The 22,538-nt window shown below is 38.0% G+C and overlaps 1 pseudogene; it reads left to right on the forward strand.

Annotated features, from left to right (window-relative positions):
* The first annotated feature begins 11,217 nt into the window (after nt 1–11,217).
* On the forward strand, nt 11,218–22,290 carry LOC109396181 (elongation factor 1-alpha 1 pseudogene; annotated as a pseudogene).
* Nucleotides 22,291–22,538: the final 248 nt, after the last annotated feature.

The raw sequence follows: 22,538 nt of genomic DNA on the forward strand, positions 1-22,538 counted from the left end.
CACACATGGTAGCTTATGGCAGCCCACTGCAGCTCCACTGCAGCCTACGCTGTTGCCGGCGACTCAAGGCAGCCCAGCTCCAGGTCGAAATGTTGTTCACCATCTTAGCTGTAGAGGGCAGTGTCACTGGCCCTCATGTGTGATCTGAACCGGGGTCCTGCTGCTCAGAGCTGGTGTCCCAAGCCAGCTCTTAACCAACGCGCCACTCAGCCAGCCCTTGACACCTTTTTAATGAGAACTACTCCATCTGTTCCTAACCGCAGGCTGTTATGGGCTACTGGTCACAGATGACTGGAACAGAGATACACACTTGATCCAAACTAAGCCAATCTAGTTATTTTCGCATCTGGAACTAAGAATAAATTCAGGAGCTTTGGGGAGAGACTTTTCTATTATGTACCCCAAGAGCCAAAGACAACTGGCCTGGAGATGCACAGGGAGAAGCACAGCTAAAAAATGTAGAGCAGTGATGCTTGCATGAGTGCCTGGTGGCATTCTAGGTTCTGTGTTTAGTCCCTCAGCAGGCCAGCTGTCTTTGGGTTCTTTAAGATACTCCCACATCCTTCCAATAAATTCCCTTTACTACTTAAGCAGTTAGCTTCTTTTACTTCCAACCAAAATAATTTAGCTAAGAAACGGGAAGTACACACACCCTACTGAGTGCTTGGAAACTACATGTGATCTAAAGGTGTAGGCCCATGTCCGCAATAAACGCTTCAGTGAATGTGAGAGAAATAGTCATGTTGAAAAATAAATATGATATAATTTTATCTTCAGTATCTAAAATTAAAGAGCAGTAAAGTTTAGGATAAAAAATTGTGTGTGTTTAGTAAATTCTATAAAGCGTAGGAGACTTGAAAATACACACATGCACACACAAGGAAATGAAATGGGATGGCCAATGTAAGGAACCAGTCATGAGAAAAAAATTTAATCCAGAATTTAACCTTTTCTGCCACTTATTCTGGCAATGTTTTGCGTATAATTCATGCTGTATCTTGCTCTAAGTTGCAAGTGAATTCACTCACAAAGGAGTTGGAGATAATGTCACTGTGACTATTAAATCAACCAGCAAGAGGTGGGAAGGTGGTGACACCGAGGATAATGATCAGATACAAACCCAGTGAACTCTTAAATAAAGCAACAAGTGAGTCCAGCAGGGCTATAAACAACCACCAAAGTGAAAGGCAGTAAAAGAGAAGAAAGAAAATAAGATACTAAAATTTAATGAAGCAAGACTTAGAATGACTAGTGCCTGGTATGCCATTTTAAGTAACATAAGCTTTTGCAACCAGAGTGATTAAGGAATGTACTTAACTGGTTGTCTAAACCTTCACTAGGATCAACCTGTATGGAATATGTGTTATATTATTGCGAGTCATTTTGCCTAGTATTATAAGAAACAAGGACTAGAGTAGGAACCCACTCACCTGGATCTGGCAGGTTTAAAATGGGCCTTGTGCTTAATTGGACAGTGACTGACAAGCTCCAGGACCTTTCATGAAGAGGAGGAGGTTTTCTCAGTCAAGAGAGTACATCCAAAGGAGAATGAGCTCTACAGTTAGTGGACAAGACACACACTCAGATTTGGTACATTCCACCATTAAGGCCCACGTTTTATATTTAAAGCGTCTCGGTTGTCAGAAAATTCTTTGCATTAAAATCAAGATCAAATTTAAATAGGCATGAAGTCATCACAGTGTACACCCTATACTTTCACAATGTTCTATGTTAATTATATCTCAATAAAGGGGAAAAAGACAAATAGTAGTAGGTGCATAAATTCATTCATATGGGAAATGAGTCCAGAATACCCATGCAGGGCTGTGATAAAAACAGGAAATCCCTAATATATGACAAGCATGATGAAAGACTCTTCCAAGTATTTTTTATTAATATTCACAATTATTAAAGCCATTTATTATTTATCACATTTTGTTAACAAAAGCAAAACAAACTGAGTTAGCTTGTGATCAGATTCATATATTGCATATCATATAGATGCTTCCTACACATTAAAAAAGCTATATTATAGGTGAAAATCTCTCTGCATTCAAACTATTAGGCAGATATAGGCCTTTTTTACCCATTGAACTCTAAAATATGCAGCATCTAGACAATATAAGTTCATTTAGGTTGAGATTGGCCTGAAATCAATATAGCAAACCAATAAAATTTGAATTACTATAAACAAAAGATACAATCCTTTTGAAAAAGTACTAGTATTAAGAAAAATAATTTCATTGATATACTAGTGAATGTTGTTTTTAGGGTTCAGAAGAATCAGTTATTGATAAAATTCAATTCAACATAAATTTAGTGAGAGCCTACTGAGAGCAAAACTATGTGTTAGCTGTGTACTGCTAGTGGAAATAGAAATTGGTACTCCCTACCCAGAAAGCTATTAAGTAACATGTATGAAGAGTTTTGCATATATTTATATCTTTGACACAGTAATTCCACTTCCAGATATCTTATCTAAATAAATATTTGAATGGCTTCACAAATGAATATTTAAAGAAGTAAAACCAAGTCTTTCCAAACTCTTCCAAGAATTAAAAGAGGATGGAATACTTCCCAACTTACTCTATGAGGCTCTAATACCAAATCAAACAAAGGCATTACATTTTTTTAAAAATCAAGACCAATATCTCTTATGAATATAAACACAAAAACCCTCAACAAAATACTAGCAAATCAAATTCAGCAGCATATAAAAAGAATTATACACCCAAGTGGAACTTATTTCAGAACAGTAAGGTTGGTTTAACATTTGAAAATCAATTAATGTAATACATCATATCAATAGAATAAATAATAAACCCACATGAACATCTCATTAAACAGAAAAAGCATTCAACATATTCCAACACACTTTCATGTTTAAAAAAAAAACACTCCACAAACTAGGAAGAGGAGGAAACTTAACACGAAAAAAGCATCTATGAAAAATCTACAATTAACTTATACTTAATGGAGAAAGACTGGATATTTTCCCCTTAATTTGGAACAAAACAAGGATGATCACATTTGCCACATTTTACTGGAGGTTTAACATTTTACTGGAGGTTCTAGGCAGGGCAATTGTGCAAGAAAATGAAACAAAATGCACGCAGATTGAAAAGAAGAAATAAAACATCTTATATAGCATGATGGCATGATCTTATATAGACAATTCTAAGGATTTAAAAAAAAAACTGTTAGAACTACCAAAAAGGTTCAGCAAGATTAAATGATGCAAGAACAGCATGCAGAAATTGGTTGTATTTCTGTACACTTACAATGAACACTCCAAAACTGAAATTAAGAAAGCAATTCTATTTTTAGTAACATCAACAAGAATAAAATACTTAGGAACAAACTGAACCAAAGAATTGCAAAACTTATATTCTAAAAATGATAAGACATTGTTGGAACAAATTAAAGATGAACTAATAAATAGAAAAACTGTCCATGTTCATGGATGAATATACTTGATGGCAATATTCTCCAAATTGATCTATAGAGTCAACATAACACTTACCAGAATAACGTCTGACTTCTTTGTATAAATTAACAAGTTAATCCTGAAATTCATATGAAAATACAAGAGGCCTAGAATAGTCAGATATTTTTGGAAAAAAACCAGTTGAAGCTTTCACACTTTGCAATTTTAGAACTTAAGTTACAATGCAAAACTAATCAAGACAGTGCAGTACTGGCAAAGAATAAACATACAGATCAAAATGAAACAAAATGAAGAGTCCAGAAATAAATTCATATATCTATGGTCAACTGATTTTAGACAGAATGCCCACACCATTCAATAGGGAAAGCAGAGTCTTTTCAACAAATAGTACTGGAACAACTGGTTATCTATTAAAAAATGAAGTCAGACCCCTACTTCACACCATGTATAAAAATTAACTCAAAATGGAACAAAGACCTAAAAGTAAGTGCCAAAACTCTAGAAGTACTTCAAAAGACACTATCAAGAAGGTGAAAAAACAATCCATACAATGAGAGAAAATATTTATAAAGCATATCTGATAAGGAACTTGCAATTAAAATGGATAAAGAACTCAATGATAAAAAGACAAAAAATCCAATTTAAAAATAGGCAAGGCATCTAAATTTCTCCAAGGGGGATATACAAATGGGCAAGGAACAGTCATAAATATGAGTAAATTGATATACAAGTATGCTCACTACAGCAATATTTATTAATAGCAAAAAGGAAGCAACCTAGGTGTCCAAAAATAGGGGAATAATGACATGAATTATAGCACATCAAAACACTGGATTATGACACAGCCATTAAAAAGACTTATGGAAAGGCAGTGTAGGGAAGTAATCAAGCAGTAGAACACTGGAGACAAACTGCTTGTGTTTGAATCCGAACTCTACAACTTACCAGATTCATATTCTTGGGCAAATTATTCAACATGTCTAAGCTTCAGTTTCTTCATTGGTAGTTTAAAAAAAACCCCAACATTTTGCTAGGATTAAAGGTGATTATGCATGTGAAGTACTGAGCACAAAGCATGGCATATAATGAATGCTAAATAAATATTTGAAAAAAATTATGGTGTGCTTTTATTAACATGTTGACATCCCTAAGATACAGTATCGAGGAAAAAAGGAGGATATAAAAGTGTACATAAATATTCAACAAATCTTGAATGAATATTTAGATAGATGGGTGGATAGATGGAAGTATAGGATGGATAAGTGGATGAATACTGAAGCATATAATGGAACATTATATTACTCCATGTCACTCCTCTAGTACGGCAAGCAATCCTAGTTTATTATTATTTCACTGTTCATATGTTTGACTATCTTTTTTCAGCATCCTTCTTAACTTTACATGGTTTCTTTGTGTGTGTGTGTGTGTGTGTGTGTGTGTGTGTGTGTGTGTGTTGCTTGATTTTCCTATTGATGTCTCCCAAGAGGAGGTGACACTGCCAGAAACATTCATGGATCGCAGAGAGAATACAGGTCTGATATTCAAGTTCCTGAACGTGTTGCAACGATGTTGCTAACCTTGTTTGATATCAGAGGGATTATGCATTATGAATTTGTACTAACTGGACAAACAGTTAATCAAGTTTACTGTTTGAAAGCGCTGAAAATGCTGCATGAAAAAGCTAGACGACCTGAAATTTTCGTCAACAATTCATGGCTCTTGCATCACGACAATGCACCAGCTCACACGGCATTGACTGTGAGGGAGTTTTTAGCCAGTAAACAAATAACTGTATTGGAACCCCCTCCCTACTCACCTGACCTGGCCCCCAATGACTTCTTTCTTTACCTGAAGATAAAGGAAATACTGAAAGGAAGACATTTGGATGACATTCAGGACATCAAGGGTAATACGATGACAGCTCTGATGGCCATTCCAGAAAAAGAGTTCCAAAATTGCTTTGGAGGGTGGACTAGGCACTGGCATCAGTGCACAGCTTCCCAAGGGGCATACTTCAAAGGTGACCTTAGAGATATTCAGCAATGAGGTATGCAGCACTTTTTCTAGGATGAGTTCACAAACTTAATTGTCAGACCTCGTTTGAGTATGCTGTTTTATTTCTACTGAGACACCCTAGTTATTACTACCACTACATTTCTATTGTTGTTTCCTTGCTGGAGGCAGCCTGCTGTTTGTATGTGCTACAAGTATATCCCTTATTCAACTTAGTTTTTTAAATCCCCCCTTGTTGGCAATTAGAAATCAAGTTCTTAATTAGCTTAAATCCACCTGGCTATTTTGCACCTAATAAATCAATTAATTTAATTCACATGGAGGGGATTGTATTTAGTGCCATATTTCAGTCATTACTGACCATCATTGTGTGTGTGGCTGCCGTATGTACAGTGAAGACATGATAGCCTAGCAGAATTTGTATTCTCTGCTGTTTAGCAGTCTGTCAGGTAAGTGGAGAGTGTGGTTAGTGTTTTTAATGTAGAAAGGGATTTCACAACAGGCCTCAGAAGACTAGAAGAGAAATTAGGAGACTAGGGTACGTTATAAACAGGTTCACTGTTTAGGTTACAGCCTTTCAGATATGCCCGCTGATGTGCAGTGTCATTCATTTCAGACTCAGATTGTATTTGTTCAGCAGAAAAACTGTGATATTATATTCTGTTTTGTTGAAATAAAGGTTGCTGAATAGTGGGATAGAGGTTCCAGGAACCTGTCAAAAATGAATTCCACATAATTATACTTTGCCCCCAAGTCTCCTGGTGGGCACAGTGTTTCGAGAAATAGTGAAAATTTAAGATTTCATTTTTAAAATTGACTTGAAGGATTTTCAAATAGAGACAAGTTTATTTTTACCATTTCATATTATGTTTGCTTCTTGAAAAAGAAACTTCTTAGTGGGAATGGTAGTGAAGTAGCAATGGACAGAGGCTTTTAATGATCAATACAAAATATTTAAAACAGTTTATGATTTTAGGCAAAAATGTAAATATCTTAATTATTCCAGAGTAAGATACTTGACCTAGCAACCTTAATTGTTTTAAAAAAAAATCCCAGTGTAATCAATATATCAAAATATTTAGATATAGGTCCAAATATACTGCTGCAGCTTAACAAAGTGTGTATTTCATTCAGGAGTCTGAAAATACTGTTGCTGACTGACAAAATAATATTTCCTTATCCTTTTCTGATTCAGGATGGTCAATAAAGTATATAGGAACCTCAGAATCAGGTCAGGGAAGTGGGGGAGTGAGGCAAAATCGAATGAACCAACACCACTTCAGAGCTAGTTCATATGAAAGTACAAATTTGAATGTCCCAAGGATTGAAAGGAAATCTCAGCTTAATATTTTATTTTACTACAGCTTAATTGAGATATAATTCACATATAACAAAATCCAGACTTTTAAAGTGTACAGTTCAATGGTATTCAGTATATCACAGAACTACGTAAACAAACATCACCAATATCTAATTCTGGAATATTTTTAACACCTCATATCCATTAGAAGTCACACCCCATTTACCCCTCCCCCAGCTCTTGGCAACCACTAGCCTAATCTGTTTCCCTATTTATTTGCCTCTTCTGGGTGGTTCACCTAAATGCTATTATACAGTACGTGGCCTTTTGTGACTGGCTTCTTTTGCTTAGCAAAATGTTCTCAAGGCTCGTTCGTGTTGTAGCATGTATTCGTACTTCATTCCTTTTTATTGCTAAATAGTATCTCATTTTATGGACTTATATTTGGTTTATTCATTCATCAGTTGATGGACCTTTGGGTTGTTTCCATTTTTGAGCAATAATGAATAAAGCTGCCATGAACATTACTGTACAAGTTTTTGTATGGACTTAGTTTTCAGTTTTCTTGGGTATATATGTAGGAGTAGAATGGCTGTGTCTTTTTTTTTTTTTTTTTTTTTTTTTTTGCTGAGCCATCCTGCTACCTGTTGGCAGCTTAGCGGCTACTCAGCTCGGGCTGGCCTCGAACCGCTGTTGCTCAGAGCTCAAACTCTTGTTTGAGCGAGCTCTTAACCAACTGAGCCATTCGGCCGGCCTAGAATGGCTGTGTCTTATAGTAAATCTTTAATTTAACATTTTGAGGAACTGCCCAAATGTGTTCCAAAGTGGCTGCACCATTTCAAAAACATACAATAATGCATGTGGATCCAATTTCTCCACATCCTCATCAATTGTTACTGTCTGTCTTTTTTTATTACTTATTCTTGTGTGTGAAATGATACCTTATTGTGTTTTGATTTGCGCTTCTCTCATGGGAATGAGGTTGAGTATCATTTCATGCTTATTGGCCATTTGTATATTTTCTTTGAATTAATGTCTATTAACATCCTTTGCCCATTTTTTGGTTGGGTTGTTTGTGCTTTAATTTTTGAGTTGTGAGAGTTCTTTATATATCCTGGATATAAGTCCTTTATCAGATTTATGCTTTAGAAATATTTTCTCCCATTCTGTGACTAGTCTTTTTATCTTTTTGATGGTATCCTTTGAAGGACAAGAGGTTTTTATTGAAATGAAAACTAATTAAAAAATTTTTTTCTCTTGTCACTTGTGTTTTTGGTGTCATATCTAAGAAACCATTGCCTAAATCAAAAGTCACAAAGGTTCATGCCTATGTGTTCTTTTAGGAGTTTTATAGTTTGAGCTCGTATATTTATGTCTTTGATCCACTTTGAACTAATTTTTGTATATGTGTGAGGTAGGGGTTCAACTTCATTCTTTTGTATATGAATATCCAGCTGCCCCAGTACCCTATGCTGAAGAGTCTGTTCTTTCCAAAATTGAATTGTCTTGGCACCCTCATGAAAAATCAATTCTCCGTAAATGTAAACATTTTTTTGGACTCATTTCTATTTTATTGATCTATATCTTTATCCTTATGCCAGTACCACACTATCTTCATTACTGTAGCTTGTAGTAAATTTTGAAATCAAGAAGTGTGAGTATTCTGATTTTATTTGTTTTCAAAATTGTTTTGGCTATTCTGGGTCCCTTACAATCCTATATGAGTTTGAGAATCAGCTTGTCAATTTCTGCAAAAAAAGCCTTGCCTTAATTTTTATTTATACCAACACCCAATAGTGTCTGGCCCACTCTGACAGAGTGGTCATTGGAGGCAGCAAGTGTCAGTCTCATGTTACAGGTGGTTGGTCCTGGGTACAACAGTCCCTCAGTAGCATCTGGAAAAACAAAAGCAGGCTTCAGTCCCTACACGGGGAAGAGAGCTTATAAGATCTGGGCAGAATAGGAGGATCAGAACCAAAAAATAAAAAAATTGAGGCCCAGAGATCTTCTATAAGAAAGAGCCATTGTGCACATCAGGCAACCATGACCAAAAGCACCATGTGCCAGTCATTGTGCTATGAAGCATTCAATGCACAACAGTGATTATTGCTATACTTACTTTGTCATAGAATCATTGATATAAATGGAAGTTATGTTGCTAGTTTGGCCATTCCACCAAAACCAGTTTATCCCATAATAACTATAACCAATATTTGAGAAGCACTTTTCAATTGATGACACCCATTCACATACACAATCTCACATGATCCTCATAACAAGTGTTACTTTTGGGTCCGATTACAAGCATTCACTGAATTTCTTAATGACTGTTTTAGACACTGGGGATAAAAAGATGAATAAGGAAAGCCCCTTTCCTTCGGTTATCAATTTAATAATGGAGATGCAAACAGAGTCTGATCATGATATGTGTCAACTAGTATTAAAAGTGACATTAAAGGATGTTTGAGTCAAGCGTTCATGGGAATATAGGGGAAGAAACTCCTAGTCTGACTGGGAGTGTGTGCTCAAAGTCAGAAGGGGTAAATAGAGGGATCTAAACCTAGATGTGACAATAATATAACCTATTGTATTGGTCAGGGTTCTCCAAAGAAACAGACCAATAGGATTCTTCTCTCTCTCTCTCTCTCTCTCTCTCTCTCTCTCTCTCTCTCTTTCTCACTCACTCTCTCTCCTTATCATGAGGAACTGGATCACACAACCAAAGAGGTTGAGAAGTCCCATAATCTTCTGTCTGCAGGCTGGAGGTCCAGGAAAGTAAGCAGTGCAGTTCAAAGACCTGAGAGCCAGAGCACCTATGATGACTCCAGTCACAACCTGAAGACCCAAGAACCAGGGGCTATGAGTGCAGAAGATTAACATTCTAGCTCAACAGGCAGACAGAGAGAGCTGATTCTCCCTCCCTCCACCTTTTTGTTCTACTCAGAACAAATTCTCACTAATAGAAGTCCAAATTCTGTTCTAATTATCTATTGGTGTGTAACAAAGTCTCCCAAACTTAGTAGTGTAAAATAACCATTTTATTATATTCACTGACCTGTAAAATAAGAATTCTGAGAAGGCAGAGCAGGGACAGCTTATCTCTGCTTCATAACATCTTGGGCGTCATCTAGAAAGACTGTAGAAATCTAGAAATGGCTCTAAGTGACTCAAAGGCCAGAGGCCAGGAATCATCTGAAAGTTTCTTCACTCACATCCTGGTACCCGAGTCCGGATGACTCAAAGGCTGGACTCAACCGAGACTGTGGATAGGAGGACCTACCCCTATCTAATGTGAACCTACCTAATGTGGATTGAGATTCCCACAGTATGGTGGTTGGGTTCCCAGAGGGAAAATCCAATGAGGATGCATCTAGAGAGTGAGTATTCCAGGGAAACCTGTAGTAAGCCACACAACTCTTATGATCTAATTTTGGAAACCATGTAAGCATCATTTCTGCTATAATCTCTTGGCCAATATAGTTGTAAGCTCACTCAGATTCAAGGAGAGGAGACATATATTTCACACCACAATCAGAATAGTTTCAAATTACTTGTGGCCATATTTTCAAACCTGTAGAACATGTTTGGAGAATTACAAATAACATCAGAGGTCAAAAGCCACAGAGGGATGCAGATGAACAAGTAGGTAAGGTCGTATTTTGGAGGACATTGCTTACCTTAAAACACCTTAAAAAAGAGCTAAGATTTTGTCCCGTATGTGGTTATACTAGTTATCAACATCACTATAAACAAGGAGAATTGTTTAAGAGTTTTAAATAGTAAAATGACCTCAATATTCTAGTACAAATACCAACACATGGCAAGCTTTGGAGTAGATATTTTCATTTGCAAGTAATAGAAAATGCAATTCAATCTGGTTTTAGAAAAAAAAATAAAGGTAACTTATTGGTTCTTGTGACAAAATTTCTCAAGAGAAACTCTAGGCATAGCTTGAACCCGTTTCTTATCGTTAGGTCTCTGGCTTTATTTCTTTGTGATTCTCTTGGCTCTGCCCTCCTCATTGTGTTTACTTGAAACTAGGACTACCTTACCTCATGGAACAAATATGGCTATTACAATTCTAGGTCTTGTACATGCATACCACAACATCCAGAGGGAGAAAGAACATCCCTATCCTAACATTCTAAGTAGAACTTAAGATTCACTCTAATTTGATGGCTTAGGTCAAACGTCACATAGGATCCAACTTTTGTGTCAAAGAAGATGGAGAAGCCCAGGTCACATGCTTCCTCTGTAGAATTACATGGATTTCAAAGTGGAAATAAGAGGCTTATGGAAAGGGGAAAGTAGGAAATGAATGTCATGAATAAACAGCAATGTAGATGTCAACCCCAATAAATGTTTGCTGGACAGACAAATAATTTCCAGCATTCATGATCTTTGTGACCAAATATAATCTCTCTGGGACAAGTATGAAGGAGATGGATGAGAATATATGACTAGCGGCAAGGAAACTGGTAAAAAAGGAAAGACTCATATCAACATCATTACCACTGGACATGTAGATTTGGGTAAGTCTACCACTACTGGCCATCTTGTCTACAAATGTGGTGGGATCGACCAAAGAACCATCGAAAAATTTGAGAAGAAGGCTGTTGAGATGGGAAAGGGCTCCTTCGAGTATGCCTGGTCATGGGTAAACTGAAAGCTGAACGTGGGCATGGTATCACATTGATATCTCCCTGTGGAAATTTGAGACCAACAAGTATTATGTGACCATCACTGATGCCCCAGGACACAGACTTTATCAAAAACATAATCATCTCAGGCTAACTGTGTTGTTCTGATTGTTGCTGCTGGTGTTGGTGAATTTGAAGCAGGTATCTCCAAGAATGGGCAGACCCATGAGCATGCCCTTCTGGCTTACACATTGGGTGTGAAACAACTAATTGTTGGTGTTAACAAAATGGATTCTACTGAACCGCCCTATAGCCTGAAGAGATATGAGGAAATTGTTAAGGAAGTCAGCACCTATGCTAAGAAAATTAGCTATAAACCTGACACAGTAGCATTTGTGTCAGTTTCTGGTTGGAATGGTGACAACATGTGGGAGCCAAGTGCTAACATGCCCTAGTTCAAAGGATGGAAATTCTCCGTAAAGGTGACAATGCCAGTGGAACCATGCTACTTGGAGCTCTGGATTGTATCCTGCCTTGAACTCATCCAACTGACAAGCCCTTGTGTCTGCCTCTCCAGGATGTCTACAAAACTGGTGGTATTGGTGCTGTCACTGTGGGCCAGGTGGAGACTGGTGTTCTCAAACCCAGCATGGTGTCACCTTTGCTCCAGTCAACGTTACAACTGAAGTAAAGCCTGTTGAAATGCACCATGAAGCTTTGAGTGGAGCTCTTCCTGGGGACAATGTGGGCTTCAATGTCAACATTGTGTCTGTCAAAGATGTTCAATGTGGTAATGTGGCTGGTGACAACCAAAATGACCCAGCAATGGAAGCAGCGGGTTTCATGGCTCAGGTGATTATCTGAGCCATCCAGGCCAAATCAGAGCCGGATATGCACTTGGACTGGATTGTCACACAGCTCACATTGTTTGCAGATTTTCTGTTCTGAAGGAGAAGGTTAATTGTCATTCTGGAAAATAGCTGGAAGATGGCCCAAAGTTTTTGAAATATGGTAATGCTGCCATCGTTGATATGGTTCCTGGCAAGTCCATGTGTGTTGAGAGCTTCTCTGACTATCCTCCTCTGGGCTGTTTTGCAGTTTGTGACATGAGACAGACAGTTGCTATGAGTGTCATAAAAGTAGTGGACAAGAAGGCAGCTGGAGCTGGCAAGGTCACCAAGTCTTCCCAGAAAGCTCAGAAGGCTAAATTAATATTATCCCCAATACCTGCTACCCCAGTCTTAATCAGTGGTGGAAGAATGGTCTCAGAATGGTCTCAGTTGGCCATTTAAGTTTAATAGTAAAAGACGGGTTAATAATTACAATGCATTATAAGACCTTCAGAGGGAAAGAATGTTTTGTGGACCATTTAGGCTTTTTGTGTGTGGCATTTTTAAGTAATTAATTTTTAAATCGTTACTTTTTAATGGAAACAACTTGACCAAAAATCTGTCACAGAATTTTGAGACACATTAAAACAAAGTTTAGTGAGAAACGTGTGTGTTCTTTTGGTCTACACCACGAGGCGGCAAACTGCGGCTCGCGAGCCACATGCGGCTCTTTGGGTATGTTCCATCTCAAAAGTCTGCTGACAATTTAAAATTAAAAGTCTACAACAATTTAAAAATTATTCGAGAGCCATAAATATATTTTTACATAATTACCATTATGTAAATAGTATCCTTTAAAAATTTTGTAAATGAAACTATGATAGTTTTATTTTCATTTTCAATTTTACTTCAGAGCCACAGTTAGTGAGCCGCAGTTTGCTGACCCCTCGCTGCTCTTCCATTTCAAGAGCTTGCTGACCCCTGGTCTACACTATGACTTCCTATTGTGCTAGGTAAAAGACTTAAGTAAGAGCTGCCCATAACATATTTCTGGTGTTACATCTGCTGAAACTTTAGAATTTGATAATTCTAGGTTAGTGGTTTTTTTTTCTGGGTGGAAGCTTTGTTTTTTTTTCATCTTGCCTTAAGGGGAGGAATCATCTGTTTGCACAGTAAAAAGCTATGGGAGGGGGTCTGTTGGTACAGCACTTCATAGGTTAGGACAGATAAGCACAGAGTAACTTTCTTTATGTGTAAGGTAGTTTATAAAGGCCAGATTCTGTAATATTGAAGTCCACATGTTTCATATAAAATTTTGTGCAGTTACCTCAATATTGAGTAAATTTGTTGTCAAATTTTAGTTTTCCAGTTATAGGAATGTGAATTCTCACATTTACTGATACTGAGGTGGTTTAAAGTACCTAAAATGAGCCTTAAATAGTACTGAGCACTGTCTTACTACGGCTCATTGTAGCCAGATCCTAGGAAAAATAATTGATAATGGAAGTTGGAAAAAAAAACAAAAAGCGAAAAACAGCTTCCATATGAAAGATGCCCTCCCTATTCCAGGAGGAAAGAAATATTCCAATCACCAGAGATGGGAGTTGAGGCAGAGAGAATTCTGCACACAGACTTTATTAGAATAACTCTTATCTCCCTTTAGTCTCCCATATATTTTAGTTACTTTTCCACAATTGCCTCTCTTTGTTCAACCTAATATATAGGCACTTAGGTTTTGCCACTTCTTTGGGTCTTCATTTTCTTAGGAGAGCTCCCGTGTCACATAAAACTTACATTGAATAAATTTATATGCTTTTCTCTTGTTAATCTATCTTTTGTTACAGAACCCTAGCTGAGAACTTATGATAGGTAAAGGAAAATTTTTTCCTCCCCTATACCCCAATTCACCTTTACCTTCTCAAACTGAGCCCAGTACCCAGTACCTAGTACCTAGTACATGCCTAATGAATGAATGAATGAATATATATACAGAGGGTGCCAAAAAAATGTATACACATTTTAAGGGAACAAAAAAAATGTATTAAAGTTGTAATACTTAAAATATACTGATAACAAAAGATGACTACAAGTCACATTTGACTTCAGCAATTACACGAAGTGCTCAAAGTGGTTACCATCAGTGGAATTTTAATAGTTTTTTTCTTTTTTAAAATGTGTATATGTTTATTGGGCACCCTCTGTGTGTGTGTGTATCTGTGTGTGTGTAACATTCACATTTGTATATATGAATGTATATTTATATATGATAAGCATTATATCCAACCACAGACTGTAAAGTCACTAACTAAGGCATATAATTTTTATAATGTAAGTCCAGATTCAACTTCTAATTCAATTTTATGGCGATTCCTGGGAACTGACCTTCTGAATCATCTAATTCAGTTTGTACTTAAAGACCCAACCTCTATTTTCATAAAGTACTTCAAGCCAGTGTTTCTAAAATGAGCACCTGTAGAGACATAAAATTTACCCCTTAAGATATTTTATATTTTTCTTCTAATCCTTTCCCCTAAATTGTGTTTTCTGTAGGTGATCACTTTGCTCTTTCTTGAGAAGAATGCTTTTGTGTGTAGCTAATCCTTCCCTCAGTTTTCTGTTCCCTATTTCTAAAATGCACCCCTTTTTTTATTCTCTTTCAATAAATTTGAAAACTCGTAGTGCTTGATCCACTGCTTATCTTATTGACTATATTCCACACTTTTAAAGGCAACTTCTGCTTTCCAAGATGATGTTTAACAAGCAAAAATGACCATTGGTCCTCGTACAAAACTCATTGCAAAGGAAGGCATCATTCTCTCGGTGACAGTTTTATACAATTCTTTCTCTCCACTTCTTCCACTCTAGAACCCACCTAAGGGAAACTGATCACTTCATTTAAAAGCTTTAAACCACATAGATTGATTATTTATTTTACAGGGTTCCATCAAGTGTCTATCTTTTTGCATTTTCAAGCTATGACTTATTTGTTATGTTTTTACTTTTTAATTTTCCTTTGTGTGTTTTAAGGGCCCTGAGTGAAAAATCTATATGGAAGCTGAGTGGGGAGAAGAAATAGCTCAAGGATTTCCAATATTTTTGTTCTTTTCTTGTCAATAATTAAAATCTTAACTGACAAGGGAATCTTTTTCATTTTCCTCTAACTATTTAAACTTTATTTTCAGAAAAATCTCCTTGAGAAGACCGCAAATTTTTCATCTTTTAAAAAAAATATCTACAGTTCTACATAGAAGACATGTACTATTCTTGGGTTTTCACTCTTCCCTCATTTCTCTCTTTACTTCTCTAGTTTGTGAGTGAATAGAGCGTGCACAGAAGCAGAGACAAACACCCCAAACAATTGCTTTCTTCCATGCCCTTCCCAGGCCTTCCAGTCTTCTTCTGGGTTCAATTTCAGCTTAGTCCACTAAGCAATGTTAATTACCAAGATCATAATCAAATATATTCTTTCTTTGGCAAAGCAAAACAAAAACCAATATTGTTATTTGACCTTATTACATTTACATTTGAAAATATTTCATATGACTATTGACTTAAAAAACTTGAATGGCTTTTTACAAGGAAATAACTTGCAGCAATTATACACCTATGCAAGCTCTTGTTCCAGAGACAAAATGTCTTGAGTGAATTTGACAGCTAAAGCTTCAGACATCCTTCCATGGGCTCCTTAGCTGGGCATCTCTAAGGGAGCCAACTCTGTGCTCACCAAGGATATTATCCCTTGGTTCCACCAAGCCAAGTCTGTTACTGATGTGTTCCTGGGGATGCAATGGTACTGGAAGGCAGAAATGGGTCATGAGCTTGTGACCTGAGCAGGCTCATAGGACTCCCCATTTATGTTCTTCTGTTACTGTCTTGAAATTCTTTGTAGTTTTTTAACAAGATGCCCTAGTCTTCATTTTGTACTGGGTTCCACAAATTATATTACAGCCACACTTGCTGGGAGGTAAAAATCAACAAAAATAATTTGGAGTCATGGGGCAACATACTTAATCCTCTATACATTCGTTTGACAAAATCAGGCTAACTACACTCCAGAAAGCAAAAGGATTCCTTTTCCTCACATGGGTTACATTCCTCACCTGGATCATTTTATTTTATTTTATTTTATTTTATTGCTAAAGATTTTTTATTGGAGAATTGGGGGATGGGAACAGCACTGGGGAATTGGGGGAAGGGGAACAGACAAGTTGCTGTCCTTTTGTTCTTCAGTCTAGTTGTGGAGGACGTTGCTTCACTGGCCCAAGTTGGCACCATCACTGTACTCTTCCCGGGTGAGGCAGATCAGCCTCTGGTCTCTGGACGGCCGCTCACGGCGGCTGCTTGGTCACTCACACTGGCTGCTGGCTACATATGCCAGCCCATGGCAACCCACTGCAGCAATGGCTGCAGCCTACGCCGTCGCCAGCGACTCATGGCAGCCCAGCTCCAGGTTGAGCTGTTGTTCAGCATCTTAACTGCAGAGGGCAGCGTCACGGGCCCTCGTATGTGAGATCCAAACCGGGGCCCTCTGGTGTCCCAAGCCAGCTCTTACCCAACACGCCACTCCGCCGGCCCTGGATCATTTTATATGAAAGTAAATATAGTATCCTATAGAAAGGAAGAGAAGCATCAGAAAAAGGAATGATCAGTTGACATTATTTTTTATATTAGAGAAATTACTAGTTCAGAGGGAATAAATCAGTCAGCAATTTTTTTAAAAACTACAAATCATCAGACCTTTCGGGTTCCATGTAAATACACTATAAACCTAGGCCACTATAGAAACTTCAGGGAGACAACTGCATAGATTGCTGTCTTTTCAGTAATTAAATTTTAGTAAAGACTTAAATTTACTTAAATTTTAAGGGGACTTTTCTCAGAAATTTGATACTGATGAATTCATTGATTTGGAATTGAGGAACATGATGGTTTTATCCCTGCTCTACTCTGGGAGGCAGTAGAACATAGTATGAAAATCAAGGTCTTGAGTAAAGATGGATTTCAATTCCAGCTGGATTTCCTTGGGCACATCCCTTCAAGACTCTGAACCTCAGTTTCCTCAAATTTAAAACTGGGTGACTGATAGTCATCTCAAAGGGTTGTTGTGATCATTAAAGATGTGCATGTCAAATATCAGACAAAGTGCCAGGATTTCAGTCAGCTGCTATTGCGATTTTCATAATTATTATTCCTCTCTCTTCTTCTCTTCTAATAGAAGCCCTGTCTAAAAAGGCCTAATATTTCTGTGAATTTGAATAAAATATTGAATAAACATCTTGGTGCTACAATATCCTCATCGATGCAATGGCTGTTAACCTAGCATAGCACCTGGCAGGTAACAGGCACTCAGTAAACAATACCATGTAAGTTGGAGTTCAGGGTTAAACAAGACTTTGAAAATGTGGCACACACCAGGAAATGTACATGCAAGTCCCTTGAAATAGCTCTTAGCTCTTAATTGAGTGTGAATCATATTTGAAAAAATTTTTAAAGATTAATTTCCCTGACCAAGTATAAGAAATAACAACCAAAGCATACAGTCCTTTCAGTTCTCAAAGCACTTTTATGCATTATCTCATCAGATGAGGTCATGCAGCTGGTGATGACAGTCTGGAATCCTGCTCTGAATTTTGTGATCTTTCTTCTTTATCGCCTATTTATTCTAGCAAATATTTGGAGACACATTGGAGTGTTGTCTTCAGAAAAATTACTTGTGCACAATTACTTAGAATAGAATGGAATTACCATATTACCAGCAATCCCTCTCCTGGGTATCTACCCCAAAATTTTGAAAACATTTATTTGTAATATATGTACCCCTTTGTTCAATGCAGCATTGTTCATGGTGGCCAAGAGATGTACTCCAATAGATGATTGGATAAAGATGTAGTACATATATACAATGAAACATTACTCAGTCATACGAAGAGATGAAATACTGCCATTTGTAACAACATAGATGGATCTTGATAATATCATGCTAAACAAAGTAAGTAAGACAGAAAGTTGACAACCATATGGTTTCACTCATATGTGAGATCTAAAACTGAAAACAACAAACAAACAAGACAAACAAACAAGCAGAAACTCATAGACACAGACAACAGTATAGTGGTTACCAGAGGGAAAGTGGATAGGGTGGGAGGTGGGACAGGGTAAAGGGAGTCAATATGCTCATATGGTGACAGAAGGAGATTTGAGTTTGGGCGATGAGCACGCAATGCAATATACAGGTGATGTATTGTAGAATGATACACTTGAAACCTATATAGTTTTATTAACCAATATCACACCAATAAATTTAATTTTTTAAAAAAGATTACTTATAATAAATCAGTAATAGCACTCTATAGTCAACAGTTGTTCAGTGCTTAGGATCTAAGCTCCCCTCTTCCCCCAACTGGCATCCATGTGTCATAAGACTGTCAAATCGGAGAGAACAAGTTCCAGATTGGGGATACAGAAAGCCATGCCCAAAGTCAATGGGGACTTACTAAAGATAAATTCACCTGCATCCCAGTCCTATCTAAAATCAGCCCTGAATTTATATAGTAGTGTTGGTTTAAATTCCAAATTTCAGAAGAGCCTTATTATGTCCTTGCTGTTATCAAGCACCAAATAAAAGTACCCTATTCCTACAATAAAACAGTTCTCCATTGTAGACAGCACTTGGGAGAGATTTGTGTAGTTTCTTAGATGCCCTGTCTTCCGGCTCCAGTCTCACTGCTTTTGGCCTCAGTCCTCTGCTTGATGTGAAACCCTGTGCTCCAGTCCAAACTCACCTTCTGTAGGTTCAATGACCTTGGGGCCAGTTAGATAGCACCTGGGACCTCTCACAGAGCTGCCATCCTTTAGATGTTTACTTCTTCCTGTGGATAATGGCCTACTCATCTCATACCCTTCCTGCCTCCAACAGGGCCCACTTGGAATGGCTCACACTCCAAGACAACATTTTACATTATTTTCTTGGTTTTTGACTTGCTGGGGAAAATTAACTTCTCCCTTCCAGCTACCACATTGTGAGAAATGGCAGAGCTCTTGTCACAGATTTAGTTATAGCTCCTCTTTTTTGCATGCTAAGCATTGGCGCAATTTGTATAATGGTGATAAACATAAAGCAGTCATGTGAAAGCCATTGCTACATATGTTATAAAATCTTTGGATTTTATCTTTTAACTGAGTGGCCCTTCTAGAAGGTTCCACAGGGGAATTTTTTTTTTTAGTTGGTATAGAAATAGAATTTTGACCTCCTCTGATAGAAACAGAGCAAGAGAGACCTTTCACTTTCCTTTTTTTTCCTTGTTGCCAGCAAGCTCAGAAATACTATGAGAACAGTAGCAACTCTTGTGGTTAACATATTTGCCTCCTCTTCCTTTCTTCTGTTTCGATTTTCCATTTTATCATTCTTTTTAAGTTAGTTCAAATAATTTTTGAAAAGAGAAGGGTAAATATAAATCACTATATATATATATAATATATATATATATATATATATGTTATGTAATGAAAGCTTAGAGTTTTACAAAGGCTTCCAAATACACCACAAAAAAAAGAGAAGGGTCTCAAATATTTTGCAAGTGTGCTTAGGGAGTAAACAGGCAGACCAAGCTTTCCTCGTCCTCAAATCCATGACCTAAGGTTGTGATTCTCAAACTCCAGGGAGCATCAGATTCCCCTGGAAGGCATGTTAAAACCAGATGCTAAGCATACCCAGAATTTTGACTCAGTAGGTCTGGGATGGGGTCTGGATATTTGCATTTCTAACAAGTTCCCAGGTGATACTGATGCTGCTGATCAGGGACCAAAATTTAAGAACTATTGATCTGAAGGAAATGCTCATCTTATTAGAGAGATGTAAGTAAAGCAGATATTGATATAAGATCCACTGAAACATATGGACAAAGGAGAATAGAAGGTACATTCTAAGGAGTAGCACAGATACTGAGGAAAATAAAGGTTAAGAGGATGGGGAAAGCCAGAGATCTGGAGTTGCCCACAAAGGCTTTGGAAAAGAAGATGAGGCTTAACCTAAGCCTGAGGTGAAAACCAGGTGGGGAAGGCAGGTCAGTTAAGGGGTAGATCTGGACAGTCAGGAAGCAGAAATGTTGATAGTGTGTCTAGTAAATGGTGTTCACAGAATGTACCATCCAAAGAGTTCAGTCAACATTGTTGAATAAATGAACAATGAAAAAATTGATGATGAAATCAACAATACCTTCCAAGGAACAGTGAGGATAATAAATGTAAACAAGAATGGACTGAATTATGATGAGTTGGGTTTTTTAAAAAAAATTTTATTGGGGAACAGTGTGTTTTTCCAGGACCCATCAGCTCCAAGTCAAGTAGTTGTTCTCAATCTAGTTGTGGCGGGCACAGCTCCATGGCCCATGTGGGAATCGAACCGGCAACCTTGGTGCCATGAGCCCGTGTTCTAACCACCTGAGCTAACTGGCCACCCCTATGATGAGTTTTGAAAGTGAAATTAAGAGGTTTGATTTTAGTTTTTTAAGCAATGAAAATGCTGAAGCATTGAAGATCTTGGGTAGATTATCCTCTTGAGTAAGTAACATTTTTGGATATCTTTGTATAATAATATTATATTATAGTATTGATTTCCTGTGGTTTACAGCCCATAAAGTCAATGCAAAGGAAGAGGACATTTCAAAGGAGGCATTAAAAGGAATTTGCCATAGATTGGTGTATAGAGAGAAAAGAAAGCCAATATGAGTCCATTTTTCCAAGCCTAGGTGAAAAACAGAAAGATAGGATCACTAACATAAGGAAGTGTGGAGTAGAAGATAAATTTTGGAGAAGAAATTATGAGTTTTGTTTTAAAGCAAGACATTGGGGGTGAAGTGGGGGGGTGTCCCATAAGCACTAAAGATGCCCACTTTAGTTTGGTGAGAAGACAGGGTTGGAAGTGTGGAGGCATACTTATGGAGGTGACAATCTAGTCATGAGAAAAGCGACAATAACTCTCATGCCAGCCTTTCCTCCCTGGCACCCTATGAATCTCCTGTGAACACTGACAGCTCTGGCAGGTTGCAGCTGAGAGCCTTTCCCCCAAGCCCCGTGTCCTGGGCTATCAGGGAGATGTACACTGGTCACACAGAACCACACTTATGGACCAGCTGGCTTCAGCCTGGGCCCAAAGGCGAGTGCTTCCACAGCCTCCTCAGGGCCTGGAATATAATTCCACCCAATTCTATGGCCACCCTGGCAGGTCCCAGCTGGCAACAGTGGAGATGACAAGAGCCCTCTGTCACCACACCCTGGGGGCAAGTCCTACCAGGAAGGGGAAGGGTCAGGCCAGTGCTGGAGCCCAGGCAGGCAACCAGCTCCCACTAGATTTGAAATGCAATTGGAGGAGAACCAGGAGAAGATATTGCTCTAGCGACCAAGGCCAGCAAGAATGCAAGGCAAGGGGAGAATATGATGGCACTGAGGAGGAGAGTTCACAGATAAGAACCCAGAGGGACCTTCTGGCAAGGAAACAAGGCTGGAAGGCATTCAGGGGAGATGAGGATGGATAGCTCCTTCTAGCTTAGAGGAGAGGTGGCACAGAGGAGCATAAGGCCTAGAGAACGTTTTTGAGAACAGTATGATTTGGCAAACTGAAGACTCTAGGGAAAAGCCAAGCAGTTTAGTCATCAGAACAAGAGGACTGAGATTATGCATGGTGACTAAGAATAAACTGGAAGAAAACGGGGTCCTTAGAAGATATAAAAAGTGAAACAAAGGAAAAATGAGTATTCCTTTATATTTTTGAGTTGGAGGTGATTTGGTCTGTTTAAATGTGTGACAGATCACCACGCATTCCTGTGACTCGGAATGAGCACAGTATGTTTCAGTAGATACATTTACACAACACACTTATTGTGTAAACAGCTTCCCAGTGCTCCCGACATTAACCAGTTTGGAGAACTGATTCAGAGGAGACTGAGCAAGTACCTTGATTCAGAGAGCTGTTTCATCTTCTTGCTGCAGCAGCAGAGAAGAAGCACTGGAAGAAAACAGGAAAAAGTTGAACCATGGGACCTTGTGAGAGCAAGGTTATGAGTTGCATGATACAAAATGGGAAGCAGAATTTTGAAAATTTATCAAGTTCAAAGATTGGGGATCTGGAAAGATAGTCAGGAAGCCCTGACCATCCTGAGGTAATTGACCAGTAGGATCTGGAGGAGAAAATTGGGCCAAACAAAATTTGTTCTTTGAAACTGCACATCAAAAATGGTTTGAGAATAGATAGGACCAGTTTGCTAATTATACAATGTACCTGTAGAAAACCTACTATGTGCTAAGCACCT

This window comes from Hipposideros armiger, unplaced genomic scaffold (assembly GCF_001890085.2).
Source record: "Hipposideros armiger isolate ML-2016 unplaced genomic scaffold, ASM189008v1 scaffold_506, whole genome shotgun sequence".
Lineage (NCBI taxonomy): Eukaryota > Metazoa > Chordata > Mammalia > Chiroptera > Hipposideridae > Hipposideros > Hipposideros armiger.